This window comes from Mustela erminea, chromosome 5 (assembly GCF_009829155.1).
Source record: "Mustela erminea isolate mMusErm1 chromosome 5, mMusErm1.Pri, whole genome shotgun sequence".
Lineage (NCBI taxonomy): Eukaryota > Metazoa > Chordata > Mammalia > Carnivora > Mustelidae > Mustela > Mustela erminea.
Genome location: NC_045618.1, coordinates 90,353,100 through 90,365,387, shown reverse-complemented (window position 1 = coordinate 90,365,387; position 12,288 = coordinate 90,353,100).

The window sequence follows — 12,288 nt, the reverse complement described above, 5'->3', positions numbered from 1 at the left end:
TATACTCTCAGAGTAACAGTTGAATTGTTCCCTGTCTTTCTGTCAGTCCTACAGAACTTCACTGATATCTCTGGTTGAGTCTTGTTCAAGGGCACCTACTGTGTACCTTATGAGGAACACTCCTTGTCTGGCCCTCAAGTAAAAGGAGGGTTCTCTCCTTTCTCACTGGGTTCAGCACCTGAACACTCAGTTGTACCCTCTGCAAATTACTAGATGATTTGTTTCTTTGTGGTTGCATTCTAAACCAAGTAGGTATGTACAGGAAGTTAAAAAAAATAATAATACCATCACCATTCTTCTTTAGGTGCTTTATGGGCACTGATTCAACCTCAATTATCTCTATGCTTGGAACTAACTAAAACATGGTTTGTTCTCACTTTAAAGATACAGAACATACCTGATGAATGAATAAAGAAGCTGTGGCATATATAGATATATACACAGTAGAATATTACTCAGCCATAAAAAGAATAGAATCTTGCCATTTGCAATAACATGGATGGTGCTAGACAGTATTATGCTAAGTAAAATAAGCCAAAGTTGGACACCATATGATTTCACTCCCACACATAATTTAAGAAACAAAATAAATGAGCAAAGGGGGAGGGGGGAAACAAGAGAGTGACAAAACAAGAAATGGATACTTAACTCTAGAGAACATACTGCTGGTTACCAGAGGGGAGGTAGGTGGGGGACAGGGGAAATAGGTGATGGGGATTAAGGAGTGCACTTGTGATGAGCACTAGGTGATGTATGAAGGGTTGAATTACTATATTACACACTTAAAATGAATATTACACTGTATGCTAACTGACTGGAATTTAAATAAAAACTTTAAAAACCTGTTATTAAAAAAAGACACAGAATGTACTAGGGAAGAAGAGTATTAGAAAAAGATATAAGAGACTTTTGGTAAATTTAAAAAAAGACAAATATACCTGTAGACAGAAACATGTATTTTTTACATAGGCATATATATGCTTGTATGAGCAAAGAGGAAACTGAGGATATGCTCTCTTGTTACAATGGTGTACCTGACAATTCAATTATACCTTACATTTTTTACTAGGTAGTTTCTTAACACCAAACATATTCTGCTTTTATAGTAAGGAAAACATTAAATAGGAAATATTTTAATATATACCTATTTATAATTTGTGTATTGACTGAGATGGGCTAGTAGCATTCCGTCAGAAAAATACTTTATAGATTCTTACAGATGTCTTTTCCTTCCAGACTCGGATTCCATATCTATTTTATAACTTTTATAGAAATATTTAGGAACAAAATTCCTGTTCACTTTGATAACAAAACACCAATGTCTTATCCAAATAAGGATTAATCCTCTCTTTCATTTATGATCTATACTGGATGTGTAAACCTTTAATTTGAAAGGGAGAAGAGGAGTCTGGCTCCCCTAGAAAAACCTATGTGTAATTTTTCAGGACAGATCACAGGTAATAAAAAGTCTTTATCTGGCAGGACTCTTGGTGGAGAGCTGCCTTCCCCATACAAGCCTTAGTGTACAGCCAAGGCATTTCAGTTTCTAAAAAGAGTTGTAGTCAAGGACAATGGCCACCCCTCTGGCCAGTCATTCTCTTTGCATATTTACACTCCTGACCCAGGCATGTTTATTTTTATGTTCCTTTATCTGAGGCCTTGAGCCAAGATCTTCTGTCCCCTCACTGAGGACCCCTCAGTGGGGGGACAAGGGAGAAAACTTGGAGACACTTTTCCCCACTCTCCCTTAGAACCTGGTATTTTTCTATGCCTGCCCTTCCCTTCATACTTCTCTCAAGCTCAGGGTCCCTAAAACTTCTGGAGTCTTTTGTTCAGGGCAACCACCCACATGCCCGTGTTGATTCATGTGACCCTTCACCTCAGCACTGTTACATGCAGGAAAATAGAACAGGATGAGTTGGGCTTTCTTAAGTTTTAGGCTCTTGCTTATACTGTGTGATTAGACTTAACTCTATCATCTTTGGTTTGTTGCTTTAATCAGCTACTCTGACACCTGGCAACTCAGCTCATTCTCTCTCCTTACCAAACTCAACTGAGCTCCTGACAGGTGAAAACATAGGATTCTTTTCTTTCACTCACAACAAGGTATGACTTTGAAATTGTACAAAGTTAGGGTCAATGAAGACAGGAATTAGAGAAAAGTGGTTAAAGTGTTATGGCTATTGTTGGTAAAATCTAACATTCATTCATTCTGGGTATGGCAGAAATACAAATGTTATTTTGAAAAATTTCCACTCCTGAAGTCCCAAGAACAATCCCCTGCAACACAGGCATGAGCACACACACATGCACATGTACATGCACACACACACATACACACACACTCACACTACTGTGAGCCTCTTGAGTCAAGTCCCTTTGCTCATGACTGACTGACTCCATTCCACAGATCCATTTGGAAAATGCTTCTTATTTCACAATTGCATTATCTTTTAAAACTACTTCCTTTCACTACAGAGCATTTCAATCTGCCTCTTAACGTTAGGATGTTTGTTTATTTGTTTGTTCATCTATTTGTTTAAATCACTAAGAACTCAGGTATTAGTCCCTGTGTTTTCACTCTCCCCTGAGTTCTGGTGACCACATACTAGAGTTTCTGAATAAAAATCTTGAAAATCCTTTCATGTAACTTGAAGGATAAGAGAGGAAAAGCAAAACGTCCAAGTCCAGTGCTATACAAAGAATTCCCCATTACTGTTTCTGATCAATTCCTTACCATTCCTTTATATTTCCTTGAGGTTTGCAAAGGGCTATGAATCATCAGACTGTTTTGAGATGGTTTCTTGTCTAGTTTTACATTAATCTTCTAGCAGTCCAGACCCTCTCCTCTTTATTTTTTGAGGTTTGATGCCTCAGCAGAAATAGAAGCCAGGAAATATATAAATTTTATATTGAGCATATCATAACTTCATACTTATACTAAAAAACTGCAACATCAGATATTATAGTTCTCATTACATATCCCCATCAATTTAGGGAAACTAGGTCTATATGAGCTGAAGAGTTATTTTATTCGCCTTCAGAGTAAAAAGGAAATGAATTTTAAAAACCTTAAAATTCTACCATTGTGATGACTGAACTCATAAAAAAATTATCATGCCATGATTCACTGAAGATCTTAGAAATACTTTAAATAATTCAAGACCATTTTAAAAGCTAACAGAGAACTCATTCTAAGAGATCTATTCCCAGGCTCATATTAAAATGAATATTTTAACATTTTCATATCTATTTAAGAATGCATTTTTAAAGAAAATATCAAGGGATTTTTCCCAGAGGGCTTAACCTTAAAAATTATCTTCAAATTAAGCAAGAAAAACTTATAAATATGACTTTTTTATAGATCTGTTCATGTGTTTATCAAATGCTTCATCTAGTTATAATCCCACTATCTAATACACAGCAGAAGAGTAGCCTGACCTATACTTTAAATATCTGGTATTGATAATAGTACAGTTCTTTATAAATTGGTTTATATTAATTTCTATTTTAAATTCTATCAAGTTATATAAATGTATATTGTTTATATGCAACTACATTTTGAAGAATATATAAAAAATGTGTGTGTAACTCTACACACAGACCTGTACACAACATTTTGGTATTATTTTTATATCATTAAACTTATTATAAAATATACAAATCATTAGATTGTCAGATCAGATATGTAAGAACATGATACCTTCTAACATCCTCTGAGAGTAAATTTAATAAAATTATCTGAAGCTACTTGACTTCATTAACATTGAAATAAATATCATAACTAAATAAAGAAATCAGAAGGCGAAAGCAAATATGTATCTATCAGAAAATTATTTAGCACAATCGATAATTAATCACATTGTTTATTTCCTCCAAAAAGAAAGAATGACCCAGTTAAGTGGGTCTATCCAGTGACCTCTGGTGACTCTATCCAGCATTTTAGTCTTAAATAAGATTCTTAGATAGCATGATAATTTAATGATAATTTATTTAGTGATTAAAAATGCAGGGTTTACACTCTGGAAAACAGCATGGAAGTTCCTCAAAAAGTTGAAAATAGAGCTACCTTATGATCTAGTAATCGCACTACTGGGTATTTACCCTAAAGATATAAATATAGTGATCTGAAGGGGGATGTGCACCCAAATGTTTATAGCAGCAATGCCCACAATAGCCAAACTATGGAAAGAACCTCGATGTCCATCAACAGATGAATGGATGAAGAAGATGTGGTATATATACAGAATGGAATACTATGCAGCCATCCAAAGAAATGAAATCTTGACATTTGCAATGACATGGATGGAACTAGAGGGTATTATGCTAAGCAAAATAAGTCAATCAGAGAAAGACAATTGTTATATGATCTCTCTGATATGAGGAATTTGAGAGGCAGGGCGGGGGTTGTAGGAGGTAGGGGAGGAAAAAATGAAACAAGATGGGATCGGGAGGGAGACAAACCGTAAGAGACTCTTAAGCTCACAAAACAAACTGAGGGTTGCAGGGGGGTTGGGGGTAAGGATAGGGTGTTTGGGTTATGGACACTGGAGGGGGTATGTGCTATGGTAAGTGCTAGGAATTGCGTAAGCCTGGGCAAATAATACATTATATGTTAATAAAAACAATTTTTTAAAAATGTAGGCTTTAAAGGAATATTTAGAAAATGGCATGAGAGACTGAAAATGATTAAACATGTGACATTGGGTAATTTTTTTTATAGCTGTAGACTCCTTGTATTAAATGGGAATGATAAGAGAACATTACACTATGTATGTAAATACATATATAGAGATGCATGTGCATGCAAACACACACATGTATTTTTCATACTTTACCTCCCTCATGAAACTAAGACCTGCCTTAAATGTCTAAGCTCTTTAGTCACAATATAGCTGCCAACCATTCATGGAATCAGACCAGGATTTCCAGGTCTGAAGCTGACACTGTAAGTTCCCCTGTTTTATCTCTGCACTAATACAGTGGTACTGGCCACATGTGATTCTTGAATACCTGAAATAGGACAAATCCAAAATGAGCTGTACTTTAATTATAAATACCAGGCTTTGAAAACTTATTACAAAAAACATTTCACTAATAATTTATTTTAATTAAGCAGGAAGATGATTTTGGGGTACAGTTGGTTGAATAAAATATATTATTAAAACTAGTTTCACTTATTTTTTTAACTTTTTTAAAACTGTGGTTATTATAAAACTTAAAATCACAAATCTGTATTGCTTTATATTGTTATTTATAGACACTAAATATTTTTCACTTTGGCTTTATTGTTTGTGCCCCTCGATTTAATACTATTTCGAAATATATTTTACATAGTTGCTGAATTTTATCAACTAATTAGCAATGCATTTGGACAAATAATGAGTAATGTTTTGAAGTTAACTTGTAGTGTTCACCAATTAATTTTATATTTTATGTCAATGTTGATTATAGTGTCAGTTTTTATTGTAATAATAACTGATAATATAAAGAATAATTAAATTACATTCTCAGGAGTATTGTATCCAAATTTTCATTATGTTTTATTTGATATATGGCAAATCATAAATGTAAATTATAACTAATATTCAAGTCATGTTTCCAAGGCAACTATAAAACTTCAATTTTAAGCAAAATTTGAAATAGATGCCAATCACTTCCATAATAACTTCCTAAAATAGGTTTGATATTGGCTCATCAACATTCAATTCTAGCTTTTTAATGAAGAGAAAATAATCGTCAATAGTAAGAATATAAAATAAAAAATATAAAGAATAAATAACCTTAAGGAATTTGGAAATTTATCATTACACAACCATGAAAATAAAATAAATAATTATTTTAAGTCACAAATTCATAAACACTAATAAGTAAATGAAAAATTTAATATAATGTGTCACATATGAGATAAACCTAAATATCTGTCATTTGACATTTTATTTTGTATGTATTATGAATAATAAGTTATTCATTTATTAAAAATTCTTAGCCTAGTGGGCGCCTGGGTGGCTCCGAGGGTTGAGCCTCTGCCTTTAGCTCATGTCATGGTCTCAGGCTCCTGGAATTGAGCCCCACATTGGACTCTTTACTCGGGGAGCCTGCTTCCCCCTCTCTCTCTGCCTGCCTCTCTGCCTACTTGTGATTTCTCTCTGTGTGTCAAATAAATAAAATCTTTTAAAATTTATTTTTAGCCTACTAAGAATATGGTTTTTTTTTTAAAGATTTTATTTATTAGACAGAGATCACAAGTAGGCAGAAAGGCAGACAGAGAGAGAGAGAGAGAGAGGAGGAAGCAGGCTCCCCGCTGAACAAAGAGCCCAATGTGGGGCTTGATAACAGGACCTGGAGATCATGACCTGAGCCAAAGGCAGAGGCTTAACCCACTGAGCCACCGAGGTGCCCCTAAGAATATGTTTTAATTTTCATTTCTCACATGCAGTCATGTGGTAGTCTAAATGCAAAGTCACTGAAACAAAATCTAATATTTAAATGAAAAATGTGTTGTGTATAAGAAAATTTCCTTTTTTTATTTTTTTAAAGATTTTATTTATTTATTTGTCAGAGAGAGAGCATGCATACAAGCAGGGATAATAGCAGGCAGAGGGAGAAGCAGGCTCCCTGCTGAGCAAAGAGCCCATTGTGGAAGAACCATCCCAGGACCCTGGGATCATGACATAAGCTGAAGGCAGACACTTAACTGACTGAGCCACCCAGGCATCCCTCCATGTTTTATAATGATTTGCCAAACATCAAAAAAAAAATATTTGAGACTTCAAGGGGAGACTGCAGCATAGGAAGACCGTAAGTTCACTTCATCCCATGGAGACAACTAGATAACATCCACATCAATATAAATAACCCAGAAAAGGACTTGAAGATTGGCAGAAAGATTCTGCCCCATCTCTGGCAAATGTGAGAGCTAAATGTGGAGAAGAGGCCATATCTAGTAAGAAAGAAAGGGCAGAGATGCAGTCAGGAGCTAATCTAACTTACAGATTGTACATGGGAGGGAAAGACACTGTGGGCACCGAGAGATGAGTGAAAGATACCCTTACACCAGGCACCCCAGGCAAAGAGAACCCACATGGGTAAGACAAATCCTCCTAACATCTGGTTTGAAAACCAGAGGGTCTGATTTTGCCACTTCTTCCAGTCAGAGGGGCTTAATACCTGGAATTTTAAAAATCAACAGGCTCAGCTTTGGGAGAGCCTGGCCAGTAAAGTCCCTCCATTGAAGAGATACAGCATAGAAGCAGCAGTTTGAAAAATGTCTGGAATATATAGGAGGGAGATTTGTTTTCTAATCTCAGATACTGGGCTAGAAGGGCAGGGATCCTTGGAAGACTTCTCCAAGAACAGAAGAGGTGGAAGGTGTCATTTTCTTCTCCACCACCCCCAAGCCTAGACAAACAGACACCTGTGGGAATGAGCCCAGAGCCAATAGTATTAACTTGCTAACAGCACCCTGGCCCTGGAGTCTTCCTGTGGACATACCTGTTCCAGCGAGTCCTCTACTCTAGGCCCTATTCCCACAGCAGACCTACACAAATCTTGCTAACACTGTGTGCCCAACCTTCACATTCTTTTCAGAAATGCCCCCTCTAATATGACTTTGGCTGGAGCCTATCCAAAGCAGTACCATCAGCCAGGCAGGGGGCAAGCAGCTGTGAGAGTGGCCAGATCTCCAAAGTGCCTCTTTTACTGGGGAAAGGGCAAGATAACTACACACACCAGTCTGACTCTGACCCCAGAAGTGGGCTGGGAGAAGACATCTAGTCTACTATGGGCCTCACAGCAAAGGAAACAGTCAAGAAAACAAAGAGGCAACCCACAGAATGGGAGAAGATATTTGCAATTAACAGTATATACAAAGGTTGATATCCAGGATCTGTAAAGAACTCCTCAAACTCCACACACACAAAACAGATAATCATATCAAAAAATGGGCAGAAGATATGAACAAGACACTTCTCCAGTGAAGACATACAAATGGCTATCAGACACATGAAAAAATGTTCATCATCACTAGCCATCAGGGAGATTCAAATTAAAACCACATTGAGATATCATCTTACACCAGTTAGAATGGCCAAAATTAGCAAGACAGGAAACAACATGTGTTGGAGGGGATGTGGAGAAAGGGGAACCCTCTTACACTGTTGGTGGGAATGCAAGTTGGTGCAGCCACTTTGGAGAACAGTGTGGAGATTCATCAAGAAATTAAAAATAGAGCTTCCCTATGACCCTGTAATTGCACTACTGGGTATTTACCCCAAAGATACAGATGTAGTGAAAAGAAGGGCCATCTGTACCCCAATGTTTATAGCAGCAATGGCCACAGTCGCCAAACTGTGGAAAGAACCAAGATGCCCTTCGACGGACGAATGGATAAGGAAGATGTGGTCCATATACACTATGGAGGATTATGTCTCCATCAGAAAGGACGAATACCCAACTTTTGTAGCAACATGGACGGACTGGAAGAGATTATGCTGAATGAAATAAGTCAAGCAAAGAAAGTCAATTATCACATGGTTTCACTTATTTGTGGAGCATAACAAATAGCATGGAGGACCAGGGGAGTTAGAGAGGAGAAGAGAGTGAGGGGAAATTGGAAGGGGAGGTGAATCATGAGAGACTATGGACTCTGAAAAACAATTTGAGGGGTTTGAAGGAGTGGGGGGTGGGAGGTTGGGGGGACCAGGTGGTGGGTATTAGAGAGGGCATGGATTGCATGGAGCACTGGGTATGGTGCAGTAACAGAATACTGTCATGCTGAAAATAAATAAATTAATTAAAAAATTAAAAAAATTAAAAAAAAAGACACAGGGTGAGAGAATGGAAATAAAAGCAAGACCCATCCATATGCTGCCTATAGAGACTCATTTCAGACCTAAAGACATCTGCAGATTGAAAGTGAAGGGATAGATTAACATTTATCATACAAATGGAAGTGAAAAGAAAGCAAGGGTAGCAATACTTACATTGGACAAAATAGGCTTTAATAGAAAGACTATAACAAGAGACAAAGCAGGACACTATATAATTTTAAAGGGAATGTTACAACAAGATGATATAACAATTGTTAATAATAACATACCCAACATGGAAGCACCCAAATGCATAAAGCAGCTAATAATAAACATGAAGAAATTAATCAATAGTAAATAATACATTAATAGTAGGGAACTTTAATACCCCACTTACATGCAAAACAGGAAATCAAAAGTGGCTTTGAATGTCACATTGGATCAGATATCTCTAACAAATATAATCAGACATTTTATCCTAAGACAGGAAAATGCACATTCTTTTCAAGTACACATGGGACATTCTCCAGAACAGGTCACATGTTAGAAGCAAGTCTCAAAAAATTAAAAAGGATTGAAGTCATACCATGCATCTTTTCCAACCACAATGCTATGAAACTAGAAATCCAACACAAGAAAAAAAAATCTGGAAATGACACAAATGACACAGAGATTAAACAACATGCTGCTAAACAATGAATGGGTCAACCAAGAAATTAAAGAGGAAATTAAAAAAAAAATACATGAATGAAAACACAGTGGTCCAAAATCTCTGGGTTGCCCCAAAACTGTTCTAAGGAAGAAGTTTATAGCAATACAGGCCTACCTCAAGAAGGAAGAAAAATCTCAAATTTTTAAGGGAGCTGGAAAAAGAAAAAAAACAAAATCCCAAATCAATAGGATGAAAGAAGTAATAAAGATTAGAGCAGATATAAAGTAATAAAGATTAGAAATGAAATACAAACAAACAAACAAACAAACAAAAAGAAAAGAACTCTTCTGAATGAAGCCAGGAGTTTGTTCTTTGAAAATATTAACACAATCCACAAACCTTTACCCAGATTCATGAAAAAAAAAAAAGTTAAACAAAATCAGAAATGAAATAGGAGAAATAACAATTGACACCACAGAAATACAAAGGATTATAAGAGAATATTGTGAAAAATTATATACCAACAAATTTGACAACCTAGAAAAAATGAATAAATTCCTAACAACATATAATCTAAGAAAACTAAATCATAAAGAAATAGAAAATTTAAAAGACCCATTACCAATAATGAAATTGAATCAGCAGTCAAAAACTCCCCAAAAAGAAAATTCCAGGAGCAGTTGGCTTCACAGGTGAATTCTACTAAACATTTAAAGAGTTAATACCCATTCTTCTCAAACTATTACAAAAGACAGGAGAGGAAAGAATTCCAGATTCATTCTATGAGGCCAGCATCACCATTACTTGATTCCAAAACCAGATAAACACACTAAAAAATAGAGAGAGAGAGAGAAAGAGAGAGAGAGAGAACACTACAGGCCAGTATCTCTAATAAACAGACACAAAAGTCCTCCACAATCTTTATAGAACTTATAAAACTCAACACCCAAAGAACACATAATCCAACAAAGAAATGGCAGAAGAAATGAAGAGACATTTCTGTAAAGAAGACATCCAAATGACCAACAGACACATGAAAAAGTGTTCAATATCACTCAGCATCAGGGAAATACAAATCAAAACCAGTGAGATATCACCTCATGCCAGTCAGAATGACTAAAATTAACCAGTCAGGAAATGACAGGAGTTGGCAAGGATGCAGAGAAAGGGGAGCCCTCCTATACTGTTGGTGGGAATGCAAGCTGGTGTAGCCACTCTGGAAAACAGCATGGAGGTTCCTCAAAAAGTTGAAAATAGAGCTACCCTACGACCCAGCAATCACAATACTGGGTATTTACCCTAAAGGTATAAATGTAGTGATCGAAAGGGGCACAAGGGGCACGTGCACCTGGATGCTTATAGCAGCAATGTCCACAATAGCCAAACTATGGAAAGAACCTAGATGTCCATCAACAGATGAATGGATAAAGAAAAGGTGGTATGTATGTATGTATGTGGAATGGATACATACATACACAATGGAATACTATGTAGCCATCAAAAAAACCCCAAATCTTGCCATTTGCAACAATGTGGATGGAACTAGATGGTATTATGCCAAGTGAAATAAATCAATCAGAGAAAGACAATTATCATGTGACTTCACTGATATGAGGAATTTGAGAAACAAGACAAAGGATCATGGGGAAGGGAGGGAAAAATGAAACAAGACAAAAGCAGAGAGGGAGACAAATCATAAGAGTCTCTTAATCTCAGGAAGCCAACTAAGGGTTGCTGGAGGGGTGGAGGAGGGAGGGATGGGGTGGCTGCGTGATGGACATTAGAGAGGGTACGTGCTATGGTGAGTGTTGTGAATTGTGTAAGACTGAGGAATCACAGACATGTACCCCAGAAACAAATAATACATTATATGTTAAAAAAAAAAAGTCCTCAACATAATACTAGCAAACTGAATTCAACAATATGTTAAAAAAATTATTCACTATAATTAAATGGGATTTATTCCCAGTATGCAAGAGCGGTTCAATATTTACACACCAATCAAGGTTTACAACCCATCAATATGAAAATGGATAAAAACCATATGATCATTTCATAGATGCAGGAAAGCATTTGACAAATTACAGTCTCCATTCATGATAAAATCCAGCAACAAAGAGGGTTTGGAGGGAAGATACCTCAGCATAATAATAGCCTTATATAAAAAGCCCAGAGCTAACATCATAGTAAAAAATGGAGAACTTTACCCCTAAGATCAGGAACAAAACAAGGATGTCCACTTTCACCACACTTATAAAACATAGTACTGTAAGTCCTGGTCATAGCAATCAGATAAGAAAAAGAAATAAAAGGTATCAAATTGGTAATAAGAGGTAAAACTTCTGCTATTTGCAGATGACATGATACTATACATAGAAAAGTTTAAAGACTTCACCAAAAAACTACTAGAACTGATAAATTAACTAAGGTCACAGTAGAAACAAATATATAGAAATCTACTGCATTTGTATACACTAATAATGAAATAGCACAAAGAGAAATTAAGAAAAAAATCCCATTTACAGTTGCACCATGAATAATAAAAAGACTAGGAATAAATTTACCAAGGTGAAAAACATATACTCTAAACAATAAAATAATGAAAGAAATTGAGGAAGACACAAAGAAATGGAAAACTTTCAATGCTCATGGATTGGAAGAACAAATATTGTTAAAATGTTCACACTACCCAAAGCAATCTGCAGATTTAATGCAATCCCTATGAAAACACCAAAAGCATTTTCATAGAAATAAAACAAATAATTCTAAAATTTGTATGAACTACAAAAGACCTTGAGTAGCCAAAGCAATCTTGGAAGAAAAAAA